Here is a 16,414-nt window from a genome sequence, read left to right as displayed (position 1 = left end):
ATGAAACTCTGAACTCTGTTTCTAGTGCACAAACTGTCTCAGACGGTCCCGAGGAGAACGGAACGGAAGTTTTCCGAAGTGCCCCCGAGTCTTCATCGATGTGTCGTCCTGCGAAACACCACAAGATCAGCCCTGCTGCCCTTGCGGGCCCGATTTTGGATCAGCCCATGCGTGAAGCAGATTTCATGCGAACACCCCCTGCCCTGGCATGTTTCGATCATCCGTTGCCATGGGGATTGATACGCCGTTATTCACCCGACAACTGCTGTGAACGTAACTGACGGAAGAACTAGCGCTAGCCTCTGTAATTCGTGGGGGCTGGGAGATATAGAAAACTTTACTCCCCTGCTCTCGCTGTCCGAGCTGCACACCACAATTGCGCCGTTAGTCACGTGTTTTCACAAGTACAGACGAGAGGTTTTGGCCGACGGCGCAGCAATAGTCACGTTGGGGCAGCGACGTTGTCTGTTGCTTTATCTGCTGCGCATGCATGCGAGAGGTTTTGGCCGACGGCGCAGCAATAGTCACGTTGGGGCAGCGGCGTAGTCTGTTGCTTTATCTGCTGCGCATGGGCACGGAGACGACGCCAACTAACGAGGGGGAGAACTGACGTCTAACTTCAAACAATGTGACCTAACAGCCTCTCCTGAATTCTTTCCTTCCTCCATGACGTGCTCCGAGCAGTGTCATTTTCTACGCTTTCGCACATGCACTGATGCATTCGGAGAACATACCCAGCCAGCTGGCTGCCTCTGCGCTTCGGCTCTTCGGGTCCCGTATCTCCAGGCCTTCGGGTTACAAGTGCTACGGTTAAAACGTCGCCATATTTTTATGCATCCCTGCGTGCATTGCGAAGAACCCACCCTGGCAGCTGGCTGCCACACCTCTTCTGCTCTTCTCGCCCCCTCTGCCTCTAGGCCCTCAGGCTCCGCGTGCTGCAATAAAAGCAGTGACATTATTTATGCTTGCCCACTTGCACTTTTGCATTGCGGAGAACACACCCCGGCAGCTGACTTCCGTCGCGCTTGAGCCATGCTGGTCTCGCTTGTACGCTAGCGCGCCTTTGACCAGTGCCTAAACTTACCACACGGTTATAATTTGGCACAGTTACTGATGCATTTTCCTCGAAGCCGTGTTGTCGGATGTATAAAAATGTATCCATATTAATGCAACCTTACGTAGCATAGCGTAGGATTTTGGCGCCTATTATCTGGGTAATGGGGAATCTATTCAAATACAGCTCAGAACGGCACATGTGCGTTAAGATGCCAGGTGCCACCAGCCTGGATGGTGTTTTTTTTCCTGCCGATGTGCTTCATTTTGAACAAACTTTAGACGAAGTATTGCACTCGCGCTCTTTTAGTGCTTCAGAATTCGTGGCCTTTCACTCGTTTGGTAGGTGCAGTTGGTAGTAGTGCTGCGCTATCGATGTTATAAGAATTCGTGCTGGATTGCGGCCCCGAAGAAGGAGTCCAGACCTGGTGCCTGAGTGACTGGGGACGGGCACCTTCGGCAATGTCTACCTTGACCAAGAAAAAACGATTCAATATCTCGTTGCTCTCAAGGTGGGTAGACAGTGAGAATTGACGTCATTTATTGTACAGTTGGTGTCACAGGATTGCATTCATTTAGCGAGATTTCTTTTCTTACAGCACGTCATTGCTGCCACTTTACCTCCATTTCGCTGTGCGAGAGCAGTTGACATGTGTTATCAGCGGGGGATCGACTTCCTCCTTTATATACCGGGCGATGCACCTGAATTGTTCTGTAATTTTTAAATATAGGGTTTTTGACTTATAGGACGTAAGACCATCAGTTAGTAATTAATTAACCGAATATTGCACAAAGGAATGAATATTTGCCACCATGGTACAGCCTGCCTTCAGTATGTGACTTCACAATGACACATTAGGCAAAAAGCAAACGCCAAACGAGTACATATTACGGGAATTATTTGCACTCCAAGAAAACTATGACACCTACATTGAATTTTATACCGATGGCTCAAAAACACAAAGTCCTGTTGGAAGTGCAGACATCCAAGAAAAAAAAGTAAACAGATAATGCGATCACCAGAATGCGCATCGCTTTTTAGTGCTGGGTGTTATGCCATCTTTGTAGCTGTATAAAAAATAGTAAGGGAGAACATCAAAAATATCATCATTTACACCGATTCCCTGAGTGTGCTCAAAGCACTACACTCCACAAATGCTGCTGAACCCATAATAGGAAACCTCATACATAACATAGTTAAAATCACAAAACAAATGCATAACATTAAATTCTGCTGCGTTCCTAGCCATGTTGGAATTGTAAGTATTGAGAAAGCAGATGTATGCGCTGAACAAGCCCGGAATGGCCAAAATAAAGCAAGTGAACATACCGCAGAGGGATTGTTTAAAGTTTATCTACAGTAAACTCAGAAATAAGTGGCAGGCTGCACGGGAAGAGCACGTAAACAACAAATTACATTCCGTGAAGCCCATTTTAGGGGAATGGCAATCATGTAGGCATCAAGAATGTTTTACCGAAGTTATTTTATGTGGGCTCCGCATTGGACACACCCAATTCACGCACAACTTTCTGCTAAACAAACAAAACAAACCTCTGTGAAATGTCTGGCGCTGAACTCAAAGTGAACCACATTTTATATTTGATGTATAAAACTAGAACTAAGAAAGAAATATTTTACATTTTACAGGGAAAGCATCCCGTTACAGCCCATGTTACTTGCACTGGTTGACATTTCATGTATTTTTAGGTTCCTAAAGGAAGCCAGCGTTTTAAACCCTAAGTATAAAAAGCTTCACCTTTAACAAAAACTCCAACCTTGTGTTTGGCGCATCATAACCTCAGTTGCTTTAGCGCCGTTAAAATCATTATAACCGTTTTTTTGTGTGTGTGCATATATGAACGGAATTGGCGCTAGTTGGTTGCTTCCAGTGTACAGTGTGGAGCGCAGAGACAAAGTTTGCTCAAGGAAAAAGTGGGAAAAGTGATTTTAATTAGGCATGGGCAGTGATCAGTAAGCTTGCATATGTGCAAAATCGTCTTCCCGTTCTTGCAGAGCACGAGCTCTCCTTATGATGTGGTACTTCTCTGAGGACCCTCAGGCTACCAACGAGTGGTGTCCAGCGGTGCCTCTGGCTGAAATGCAAAGGTGAGCTTGCAGCTATATCCTCAAATAAGTATCCAGGCTACTTCAGTGAAAGTTGCCCCTAATCTGGCATACCAACTTGGGGCAGTGGCACGTTGGTGGCCATATACGTATGATCATTCGTACACTTTCGATCCAGGCCAAGGTAGCGCGATCGAATACCGGACTCGGCGGCTGCATTTCGATGGGGCAGAAATGCAAAAGCGCCCATGGGCTCCGCTATAAGTTACTGCATTTTAAAGAAGCCCATGTGGGGTGAAATTAATACGGAGTCTATAATTGTCTACCTGCGGTCTCATGGCCTTGAATCTCGCGCAACATATAACATGCAAATAGATTTTACGGAGTTTCACATTATTGTTGCCGGCAGGGTGGACGACGATGGGCACCTGGCCTTCCCTCCAACAAGATTTCTTTAATATCACATAATAAAAGCATAGAATGTGAGATGCCTAGCACCATGTTTGGAATCACTGCCTTTTTTCTGTCTAAACAGGAGAGTAAACATGGCAAACCTAGGAAGACTTACTAATGGAACGCTATAAACAACGGAAGCAAGAAAGTACAGGCTTTGCCACAAGTTTATAGCTGAGGGTTTTGCCTTCTAAGCTTTCTAGTGGGGCTCCTGTAGCATATGTGGGATTCGTACCCATCGCAGTGGCGAGAACCAGAAATATTCTTTCCTTCAGGCGTGTTATAACGCGTGCGATGCAATTTTGCCCCAATGACCATGAATACTCCCTTCTCTAGACAACCTTTCACGAAGCAACGACATGAAATTCTCGAACGGGCACACATTAAGAGTAATTCGGCAGGTTTCTTACAAACTGTATATCGTTCATGTTTTGCAGCTCCTTTTTATTATTACAATATTGTATCACTTACCTTGACACATGCAATCAACAGCTCGAGTGCAGCCCATCGTTTTGCTATTGGGGTTGGGCTTTATTTGGCGAGCATAGTTTTGACCATCTCTAGGGCATAGCGGTGCGAAAGCTATGCTCGCCAAATAAAGCCCTCCTCCCAAAAATCATGGGCGGCTGCACATTCCTTCGGAGGACTCAATGCTTAATGTATTCTTGCGTGCGAATGTAACAAAACACACCTCACTGGATGGCTCATTGTGCTAGGGTGATAGCAAGGTGTCAATGCAGGACGTTGACCATGGCAAGAGTTGGACACTATCGCACCTGTTGTGTGTCAAACTGCAGGGTGCCTGCTACTGTATCCCGTCAGGCTCGCACATTCCTCGCCGCAGAAGCACGGGGCAACTCATAAAACTGAAGAAACCCCGCTGAGCGCCCGGGATTCATTCGTCGCGTGGGCGTCAGCCACGACGCCGACGAGCCCACCTGCCTCGCCCTGACAGCGTGGGTCCGGCGGGGTAGACGAAGATGTTCCTGGTAAGTAAGACTGCCACCTTTGTTGCGCACGTAACCTACCCACCCCCCTCGAAGCTTCAGCGGACCCAATTTCCTCCATCACTGTTTTAGAGCGCAGTTCCTTGGCGCCCATTTCTGCGTTTCGCGGCGTCCCAGTCGCCGTTCTCTCTCGTATCCAGCAGTGGACACCTCAGCCGCGTTTTAAACTCCTATGGAGCGGGAGCTTATAAGCCAGAGGGGAGGCGCATAACTGCCTTCTTGGAACCGTGGACACCTCGATCGTCCTTAAAGCTATGTGGTGGTACCGACAGATGTGCGCTCTATGCGTTGGCATTGACAATGGTGTGCCAGAAACGCGGCGTTGAAACCATAGGCCATCGGCGTTCATTGGCTTTGGCGGTGACGTTTTACAATCCGGTAAGCATAACTGGCCCCCTGGGTCAGTGGACGCCTGAATCGCGCTTATAGGTACTTGGGGTGATGAGCAACAGATGTAGGCTCCATGCATAATTAGCAGTGGCAAGGTGAGCGAACTCTCGCGATCAACCATCAACTGTTACTTGCCAGGGTGGCAGGGCGGGTGGGGACTTTAATGTCGACATAAAGACGAACAGGAATTCATTACCACTTATGCGGATTAATATCCCGTTCCTCTCGCTCGTAACGCCTCCCACGGCTGTGACAACTTCGCGAAATACTTGCTAAGACCTCGTCTTTGAGAACCAGGCATTGGTGCCGCAAGTCGAGCATATATCCATTTCTGCGACCACGTAGCTTCCTTCATGACAATCAAGAACTGTTAGTGTCTTGAGGAAGGAATATGTATGAAAAAGAAACAAGTTGCCTGTAATTCTACATGCATGTCTTGCTTGAATTCTGTGCCTCAATCGAAAAGCTGAAACAGCTGATGAGCTGGGCTCAAATTTCGCATTCGGAAGTAACGTAATCGTCGGCGATTCTTTGTTGTGCTGATCACCTCTGCCCGCTAAAAGTCGAAGAACCATGTTTCCTTTTCCGGCGTATCAGCTTGCGAGAGGCAATTGCTGATTGCAATAAATAATATTTTTGTGCTGACAAAAATTGTGTCAAAAGTCACCACAACAAACTTCTTGTGGTATCCTTGTTGAAGCGAGCGAGTACAAGCTGACCAGTCTCTATCTGAATGGAACCCAGCTATCTGCAAAATCGGATCCTGAATCTTTTCCTTTCGATAATGCTTCGAAAAAGAGCATTTGGGCTTTTCCCTTCAGTGAGCATAGTCAGCGTGATGATGTCCCGTGGAAGCACCATGCGGCTTCAGGTAGTCTATTCTTGTGCAGATGATGTGGCGCTGAACCCGGTCGTATAGAACCCCTTCGTCGCGTACGCGGGGGCCTTCCTCGCCGTCCCCAAGCACCAGCGACTCCTGCTGTTCAGGTAAGCAAAAGTTGGCGTGAGAGAAGCTGCAAGTTGCTTTATTCATTCATGCGTGCATGAAGGAAGTGGGAAAAGCAGTTAGCAACGATGAGCCACGAGGCAGCGATCTACAAAAGGGACAATAAATAACACATTGGACACATTTAGCATACCTTACACTGTGCGAGCGTCACCGTTACTGGAGTACCGGGAGCCCGCGGCCAGTCAATGGGCACGCGCAAATCGCCTTGACGGCGCCAGATGTCGCCAGGTACCAGTCAGCTGCGCGTGCGCCTCCAGCATCACGACCAATCCGCGCGTGCTCACCGCCGGTGGTAGGGCTCCCGGGACTCCGGTAACGGTAACACGGTACACGGTATGCTAAAGGTGTCTATTGTTTTTGTCGCGAGACCTCTCTAGTCAGCAACTTTGGTTTAAACATGTACAGCCAGTAAGTTAGCTGCCAGAGTCTTATTTACCTTTATACAAGGTCTGCGAACTCTGGTATACCGGGTGGCCCTGCTAAGTAACCAATGATTTAGACAAGGGGGAAATGTCTTAGATCATGGAAACCATGCGTGTCGTATTGAGACGCGTGGCCCAGTTTTAAGCAACATTCGTGTCTGCAGGCGACTTCAGATTCACTGTTCTCTGGTGGTGAGAGATGGGTGGGGTGGCGGGTAGATGAGGATCTCAGCGCGCGAGTCTGCAGTGAGATCAGCTGCTCAGTATAGCCATACCCTTATAGCCATACTTGGGAACAAAGTTTAATTCGGATGATGATCATTTTGAAAAACAACTGGGTGAAATGCTTGCACCAAGCTTGCCAATCACACATCTTTATTCACTGACCTTGTGAGAGAAACCGCGAAATAAAGTTCCCACGCAATACCTGCTGACGTATATCTCGCGCACACACGAAAACCCCCGTCGGGAACAGCGCTCGCGAAAACAGCGGGCTTAGTTTTGTGTTTAAACGTCTTGGGACGGTGGCGCAGCATTTTGCTCTACTCGAACAGTCTAGGCTTTCAAGACTGTCTACCCCTTCCCAATTTCTGCTTTACTCGTGACATCAATATTTAAAAAATTCGCGACGACTAATTAATTTTCCAGAACGAAAAATACTACTGCCTGGTCAATATGACTCAAAACGAGCTCTCATTTGGTTATGCTCGCCTAGGATGCTTTTTTTAAACCTAGGTTACTTTCAGCTGCGGCACCCATACACATAGTCTCTGTTTTAGCTTCAAAACGCTGCTGTGAAAAAGAAGTCCTTCAATCGTGACAGTGAAAAAACACGTTTACATTGGACGTTACTCTCGTCACTTAGGGCTCATCAGTTCATCCCTCGCCAAAGCAGGTGTGGGGATACATCCTCATCCAAGCTGGTGTCTTGACTAATGATCCTGTGAATCTTTTTTCTAGAGTCACATCCAACTTACGTTATGACTGCTACACACTGCTACTCCGCGACAAAGAAACAGTGCGCTGCTAATCCCTTTGTACTTGTTTGTTTTCATGTAGCTTGTTCTAGCTAGATAGAAACATTGAAACCTTAACTTCGTTTTCTGCTACGATTTCTATGCGGTGCGATGCACCACCCTTATGGCTATAATGTTCTGTTGCCAACTGCTGTTTCTTTCAAGTTCCATCCTACTTTGTAATCGCATTTGCTAGCAGGATGTTAAGCACTCTGTTCGCGTTCTTTTTCCCTTGAAGCAGCAAGACAGCAAGAACAGGCAGCGAGGAAGGCCCCGGAGCTAGGACGGCACAGCACACAGAGAGGGCGGACACTATGAAATGTGTTCGTCGCGTGGGTGTGAACCGCAACGCAAGCGCCGTCACCCACCTCGTCCCCATAGATGGGATGGGGTTAACGGCAGGAAGCTGATCTCGGTGAGAAGAACCTTTAGGGACACTTAAGTTCCGCCTGAAGGGTATGATTAGGAAATATCACTTAGCAGACACGGACGCTGTTCTTTCTTTTAGCCGTCACAGAACAGTTAACTTACTTATAAAGTATAATGCGACGCCATTATAGATATGTCCATCGCTACCGCCTGGGACGCTGTACGAAGAACAGGTGCTGATAATTTTGGTGCAAATGTTGACGGGATTACTGCCGCCGCATTGAGGTCAGCTAGTTTATGGTTTATGAGCTTTAACGTCCCAAAGCGACTCGGGCTATGAGGGAGGCCGTACCGATGACCACTACGGTGTCCCTAATAGCCTGAGTCGCTTTGGGACGTTGAAGCCCATAAACCATAAACTAGCTGACCTCATTGTGGCGGCCGTAATCCCGTCAACATTTGCAGCAAAATTATGAGCAACTGTTCGTCGTACAGCGTTCCACATGGTGTCATACAATTTTTCTGTGGACATAGCCCACATGTTTTAAGTTGAAGGCTAGCTTGCGGCAGTGCTTCAAACCGATGAGTAAGTCTTCCTAGACTACCTCTTCCCTTAAGGCGTGGTTCAGGTATTCACATAGGTGTCGAGATGTGTGACAATTACGCCAATTCCTTTCCTCAAAAAACCAATTTTCGTATTGAAATAGTGACGCAACCATCAAACGCACACCATTGTGAGTGATGTCATAGGGTTTCCCTTTCCATAAAGCAGCCATTTTTTAATCAGTTTGGAGGCCAGCTCGCGACAGGTATACGAACAGTGTGTCAACAGTGTGTCGGAGTGTTTCACTTGGAGCTTTGGGGATTCAGCGTTTGTGGAATCGGCGTTCTCAAGCGTGTGTTCGTTTCATTTTTCGGTGCACAACCTGCGTCTAGATCGAATGCTCAGATAACACACTGCTTTCGCCTTCTCAGAGCGACACACTTATGTTCCCTGTGAATTTTTTTCTGCAAGTTTTTGTAGCCGCGGATGTCGTTTGCAGGATACTGAATATTCAGACCTCAAGTTTATTTTTTATGAATTATGTGTATCACCATCACAAAGACGCATTGAGGCGCACAATGCGAGGGCACTTTCGCACGAGGTTAGAGGAAAATGGTGCGTGGTACCATGCAACAGCTCCCCTGGTCGAGGGAGTAGCAGTAATCTGCATGTGGCTCTCTACGCCACTGCATGAGCGGTCTAGGTTTGTAGCTGTGGTGCATTAAGTGCACACGGCCACGATTTGCCAGCAAATTAATAAATGCGTTTGTTCGCGATTGACTACATGCTTAACCAACATAGGCCAGGGCCGTCTGAAAGTATTTGCCTCCTCTGATGTGTTGCTCAAGCACTCGGCGATATGTTGACATCCCGCCGCCTATGCGCTATCGGAGAGCTAGCAAATACACTAAACCGGCTCCTAATTTTGATCAGACAGTACGACTTTCATCTAAAGCTTCGTGAAAAATTAGCGCAGAAAGCGCAAGCTGTGCAGTGGTCCATGTCATGACACATAGCCCGGGTGGCATTTATTGTTAAAGCGCGACTAAGGTTGTCCACTGTCTCGGGGGGCCAGTTACGAGGGGGTACCCAAAAGAAACCGGACTTATTTTTGTTTGAACTTGTTTGTTCACATTTTAAGCACAGACCTTCAATCTCCTTCAAAGTATTCCACACTTGCAATGATTCGCTTGTCGAATCTTTGATTTCATTTTTCAAAACATTGTTTAAATTCATCTTTTGTTATGCTTGACAGTGCCTGCGTCGTTTTTTTCTTCACCTCAGCAACATCAGCGAGACGCTTTCCATTCACCTGTATTTTCATTTTAGGAAACAAAGAAAGTAGCACGGGGTAAGGTCGGGAGAGTATGATGGTTGAGGAATAGGGGTCAGGACATTTTTGGTTCAAAATTGTCGTAGAGACAGGGCTGTGTGAGCAGGGGCATTGCCATGATGGAAAAACCAGTCACCCGACCGGCACAAATCTGGCCACTTCCACCGCACACTCTTGCCCAATCTTTTCAAAACACCCAAGTAGAAAGCCTGGCTAACTGTCTGACCCTGCGGAACAAATTCTCAATGGACTACTCCTCTCACGTCGAAAAAACAAATCAGCATTGTTTTGAGGTTTGATTTCACCTGACGAGATTTCTTGAGGCGAGGTGAATTTGAAGTTTTCCATTGGCATTATTGTTGCTTTGATTCAGGATTCGATTCAGGAACACTTTTGTTGTCCCCATAGCATGTTCCTTGTAGGTTTTTCGTAATATTTCAAGACTTTCCACTCAACTTTTTCCGAGCAAAAATCAGAATTTCACCGGCGCACGCTGTTCACAAAAATCAGCCATTGCAAAAACGACATTCACACAAAACAGTCGTCACTCTAAAACTCTGCCTAAACTAGTCGGACCTCCTTCAACGACGGCACTCAGCTGACTCTGGAATGTTCGTTCTATGCGCTGCTAGTGGCAAAACGCGTTACCACAGAAGCTTTGCCGACCAAAAAATTTAGTCCGGTTTCTTTTGGGTACCCCATCGTGTGCGCCTTTCCTTGCTTTTGAATCTCAAGGTCATTTGAACGTGAAAATTCGGTACATGGTGATCGAAGCACGAGGTCCCGTAGAAAAGGGTGTCGGTCATTCCTGCGGAAGGTGGTTTGTTCGAAAAGGATAGGTAGAAGCGTCCCCTGGCCCGGCGCCCAGCTTCTGTCTTTAAGCACCCTGGCCCTGCGCCCAGCTTCTGTCTTTAAGCATTATGTGTGGTACCTATAAGCGCGATTCCGGCGTCCACTGTCACAGGGAGCCAGTTACGCTCACTTCCTTTCCTTAAAATCATTGGAGTGTAAAAAAATGGCTGAGGCTTAACTTGGTTAAGCCTGGAAAATGCGAAGCATCATCGTGTCGTGTAATTTGGAGGCGCACAACCACAGCGACGGCGCGAGGTGGGCCCCGTTTCTCCACTGTCGTGACGTCATCGTGTCACGTGGTGTGACGTATGTATCACGTGATTTGGAGGCGCACAACCACAGCGACGGCGCCAGGTGGGCCCCCGTTTCTCCACTGTCGTGACGTCATCGTGTCACGTGGTCTGACGTCATGTATCACGTGATTTGGAGGCGCACAACCACAGCGACGGCGCGAGGTGGGCCCCCGTTTCTCCACTGTCGTGACCTAATCGTGTCACGTGGTGTGACGTCATGTATCACGTGATTTCGAGGCGCACAACCACAGCGATGGCGCGAGGTGGGCCTCCGTCTCTCTACTGTCGTGACGTCATCGTGTCACGTGGTGTGACGTCATGTATCACGTGATTTGGAGACGCATAACGACGCTGAAGGGCTGAAGTGGTAGCTAAAGTATTATGCTTCGCATAAAAACGTGTCACTGCCAACGCTAATGAACACAATGAACGCCGATGGTATATGGCTTCAGGGCCGCATTTCTGGCCCAAAGTCATCAATGCCAGCACATGCAGCGCAGATCTGTCGCTACCGCCACATAGCTTAAAGCATGACTGAGGCGTCCACTGTTCCGAGAGGGTAGTTATGTGCCTTTCCACTGTTTTCCAGCTCCCGTTCCATTTTGTTTCCAATGGGTTTGGTAGCTTAAAGCGCGACTAAGGTTGTCCACTGTCTCAGGGGGCCAGTTATGCGCCTTTCCTTGCTTTTGAAGCACAAGGTCATTTGAAGTTGAAAATTAGGCACACGGTTATCGAAGCTCTAGGTCCCGTAAAAAAGGGTGTCTGCCTTGGCGGCGGAAGGTGGATTGTTCGAACCCCACTGCCGGACAAGGATTGGTGGAAGCGTCCCCAGGCCCGGCGCCCAGCTTCTGTTTTTAAGCATTATGTGTGGTGTGGCAGCAAACATTCAGGCACTTGAAACCGCCTTGTGGTTATTTTGTGTCCTAGAGTGAAAGCGCCACTACTCGAGGTACAGAGTTTCGCCTGTCATTGCACGGTTGACCTTGAAGCCCAACCAAGGTCAAACCAAGCACACACTCCAAAGACTAGCAATATATGACGGTATCTTGCTGCACATAGCCATGATATGCCTGTATGTTATGGTTCTAGCTAATAAACAACAGCTATGTGACCGACGACCAGCAGTCACTTGACCCTTGACCTCATTAGACCTTTGGCCTTGACCTTTATAGCTGAGATTTGTATTGCCTGATGTGATGTCATGCGAGGACGTAGCAATTACGTCGCACCATTCTTCGCTATAAATACTGCCGGCTTTGCTTTCGCTTATTTACTAGGCTCAGCCGGGTTGAATGAACCTCAGCCATTTTTTTGGTAATTAAGTGTCCCGCTAGCATTGAACACTGCTGATTTTTAAGGTCTTACGTTCAAAGTACACTTGGACACTTTTATGCATTGTTTTTGAATTTCGTAGTTTTTTTTTCAGTAATTCTTTCTATTCTAGGTGGCAAGACTTCATGAGCGGACAACTCCACTGGGCATCACGAAGGATTGGCTTGCCTTCAGAGATGCAGAGCTGGGCCTTGCTCAGGGTAAGTTCCTGTCACTACCTTACAAACTCTTAACAGTAGCATTGATTAAAAAAGCGAGGTGTTGAAACATACGTGGTACCCGCACGCATCGTAGTGTCCTCGCCGAGCATAGAGCTTAGCGCAACAGTGCAATGGCATTTCCCATTTTGAACGAAGCGCAGCCGTCTTAACCCAACGGTGGGTGGCGGTTTTGTTTTCCCTACCGACCCTACATGGCAGGCCAAGTTCTTTGAGTGCCGAGAGATGACGCTGCGCATATACACCCCATTTCGAAGCGAAATGCTTCACTACGCTAGTCAACAACGCGCTTCGCGTGAGCCGGCGTATGTTGGAGCACGAGTGACGTCACGCACGGCGCAGGCTGCTGCGCATGTGCGCTGCTGCTTCTACTCCTCGCCACCATTTGACCTTTCGCCGCAGCCGTGCACAGTGAGCATTTGAAAGGAGGGGTATATAAGGCGCGCTTGCCCAAAGAACATGCGCACGCTGCCGCGCGCTATGCGTCATCGTTTGACGTTCGCCGCAAGCGCGTGTTCAACGCGTATGACCGCAGCCTTTCGCTTCGAGATATCCAGGCTTAACCTTAGCTAAGCCCCAGCCAATTTTTGCTCGCGTGTTTTCTTCTTTCAAACGATGCTTTAGACATTGGCATACATGGAGCCCCCCGTGGTGTTCACCTACGATCGCTATTGTATATATAAGTGAATTTTGCGAACCCTTTCTCCATGGTAACAATGACAACTTCGTGTATAGAGCACGTGTACTGCCTCTTCAAAGGCTAGATTTCCGACAATGTCATTGTGGAGGCACACATTTCTGGTCTCGTTTCCAAGGTCAACCGGTCGTCTGCAATACCTGCGTCGCATGTCCAAGCAGCCTTCGTTCTAGATAGAAAAAGCAACTGCTGCGGCATCCAGACTATAAGCAGATGGTTCTGCGTTTGACCCGTGCATAGGCAGCTGGGCTTCGTAGGATGCGATATGCAAAAACGCTAGCAAAGGGGGAGGTCTTCGTCGCACTCGATGACTGGATTCGTCGTAGCCTTTTAGTAATAAGCATAATTAACAGCAGGCAAGTACAAGGGAATCTAGCATTTCGATGGAGGCTAAATGCTAGAGGTCCGTGTGCTGTGTGATGTCAGTGTACGTTAAAGAACACCAGGGGTCGAAATTTCCGGAGCCCTTCATTACGGCGTCCCTCCTAGGCTGATTAATTAATCGCTTTGGGAACTCCCATAAACCAAACCACTTACAAACTTACTTAGCCGGCAGCTGTTAAACGATGCCTTCGCTTCGTATGTGCCACAACATTCAACACATAGCAGATCATTCTTTTTTGAAATTCTATAACTGTAATCACTGCTGCATTGAGCGGAAGGATTTCGAAACGTTGATTTTGGCATTGTATACTATGAGTTCGGAATATTACTTGGAAACCCGGTTCGGTACAGTTGAACTGCTTCCTAACTTTTTTCATGTGCCTGTCCTAGGAGGATGAATGTTCTAAACTGTTTCTCAGTATTGCCTAGAGTAAGAGCTGCCACCACCCTCTATGCGAGTTTCTTTGAGCACCATTTTTACACCGCACCACTCAGACACTATGCTTCCTTTCAAGATTCAGAGCTCGAGAGTCCTAGCGCGGCGATCTTTACGCTATGATAGCTATCATATATATATATATATATATATATACGCTATAATATTTGCAAAATGTAAGCTCAGTTACTAGGCTTAGTTAACCGTGCAACCCAGCTCTCCCCCGTACCAGGTATTGCCTACAGATGCTGCAGTCAAATATTCCACATGCACTGAATAAGTTTAAACTTCCATACACAAACTCTGATTTTAATCGAAAGATGTATTTCGTGTCATGTTTACCTGATCTAAAAAATTTTCTTTTGTGTTTTTTCATCCTGGCCTTTCATTTAGATTTTTTGCTTTGTTATCGAGTGGTTCTTGCTGTTCCGCTTGCCATCTTTAGGGAGTGTGTGGGGGGGGGGGGGGGAGGGCAGTCAGGCTGCCTCACACACAGCATTTTTCCCGCTCCTCTCACTGGAGAACGGAAGTACTGACTTGCATTGTGTATTTATACATAAGGTACATTGCCAGCCTACGCTATCCCTTCTTTGGCTCCCTCCTTTATTTCCCTTCTCCCTGTCCTTTTATGCTCACTAGCCTCCACTCAAGTGCTTCATGTTTCAAGTTCAGATGCAGCTGCTAGCAACATAGCCTTGCCATTAATAACATCTTTCAGGAACTAACCGCCATCTGGTACGTCTGAATGCAGGCAACAGCCCTGTCTTCCGTCAGGCTCATCAAGCAAACCACGCCCTATGGAGGTAGGTGAATAAACTCAGCAATCAGAACTCCTCGCCTCCAATGCAGCATTTTCTGGCATGTCATTCAGGACGAATGTCCAGCACTCTTGGACAAAGATTTCGAATATTGGAAAATTGTAAGGGGCTGTTATGGAAACAGTGAAGCTATTGGTTCATTCTTCCGCTGTGTAGTAACGTCTCTCCTTTAAATTTTCTTTTCCACCGCTCGAACTTAGCGTAGCGACTGCGTAGCAACCAACGGGGAACGCATTTGACTAAAGCGAAAACGTTAATAAACACTTTAGCATACCGCGTTACCGTAAACCGTTACCAGAGTACCGGGGGCCCGCCAACAGCCGGTGAGCACGCGCTGATTGGTCCGGATGCTGCCGGTGCGCACGCAGCTGTCCGGTACCTGGCGCCATCTGACACCATCAAGGCTATTTGCGCGTGCGCACTGACTGCGCAGAGCCTCCCTGTACTCCGGTACCAGTAAGGGTAAAGCGTACACGATATTCTAAAGGTGTCTAATAGCAAAAAACGCAAGCCTGCTGAAGGAAGATCTGCCGATGTACTGATTTCTGTTGTGAACTCTTACACTATATGAAACTGCGTTCAAAAACTCTTTCCCGTTCAAAAATACTATTTTACGGAATTGTTGGGTATAATACGCGTTCTTTCTGCTGAAGGAGCGAACACGGATGGAGAGGAAGGAGGGCCCTGCTGCGAGAGGGATCCTCCCAAGTGCACCCATCGCCCAAGTGCCTTCATCACGTGGGTGTCTAAGAAGGCGCCGACGCCTGGACCTCCGATCCCCCAGCCCATACACCAGGGGCAGGGAAGGAGAGAGAGGCCGCGCTGCCACGGGTGAGGGAGGATGCCTTCAGGGCGGCACACGTATTTGGCCGCCGTAGTATTTCAACCGTTACTGAAGCCGTTATTGAGAATGAATTAGCAAAAAGGAAAGTCCCCACTACCACTTCTGTTTCGACAAAGCGCAGCGTTGTGTATTGTTAATGTGCTAACCGCGTATGTGGTATTAGTGATTCCTGCGCCCCAACCTAAGAAAATTATCTTCGACGCGCTAGCGTTTGTCTTCTTTCAACTGCAGTTCTTCCATTGATTGCAACAGGTGCAGTGATATCCCTCACCAATTACCGCATTCTTGTGAACAAGACCTATAAAAAAGCATTAAAAAGAAGTGCCTTAATATATACGACATGGTATAAGGCTGAGTATGATGCATCGTGATGCAATGCAATGAGATGTCCTTGACGCTAATCTACTGTCTATTTTCAGGCGGACCATGCACGCTCCCTGAGTATATTACACTGCGCCGTCACAGACTTGGAGCTCTACGAAGACACACTTGGAGTCCTCGCGTGCAACATTTCCGAGTGGTGGCTCAGTGGTTATGGCAATCGGCTGCTGACCCGAAAGACACGAGTTCGATCCCGGCTGCAGCGGCCGAATTTCGATGGAGGCGAAATTCTTAAGGCCCGTGTACTGTGCGATGTAAGTGCACGTTAAAGAACCCCAGGTGGTCCAAATTTCCGGAGCCCTTCAGTGTGCTGTCCCTGATAGCCTCAGTCACTATAGGTGTTAAACCCCAATAAACCAAATGAAACCAGTTGCCACCCCAGCTCTAACCGGATTGTTTCCACTTTTGGGCCCGTCGTTGTGCGGCGGCCGAATTTCGATGGAGGCGAAAATCTTAATGCTCGTGTACTGTGCGTTGTGAGTGCACGGTAAAGAACCC

General features: G+C 47.8%; 1 long non-coding RNA gene across 1 annotated transcript; it reads left to right on the top strand.

Moving 5' to 3' along the window:
* Nucleotides 1-5,849: 5,849 nt before the first annotated feature.
* On the top strand, nt 5,850-12,345 carry LOC149347771 (uncharacterized). Its single transcript, XR_016292200.1, has 3 exons — nt 5,850-5,955; nt 7,657-7,830; nt 12,251-12,345. It is a non-coding gene; the product is annotated as an uncharacterized LOC149347771 (long non-coding RNA).
* The last annotated feature ends 4,069 nt before the right edge of the window (nt 12,346-16,414 follow it).

This window comes from Amblyomma mixtum, chromosome 4 (assembly GCF_055824585.1).
Source record: "Amblyomma mixtum isolate Tamu chromosome 4, ASM5582458v1, whole genome shotgun sequence".
Lineage (NCBI taxonomy): Eukaryota > Metazoa > Arthropoda > Arachnida > Ixodida > Ixodidae > Amblyomma > Amblyomma mixtum.
Note: the sequence above shows the minus strand (reverse complement) of the source record. Positions and strands in the feature narration are given on the sequence as shown.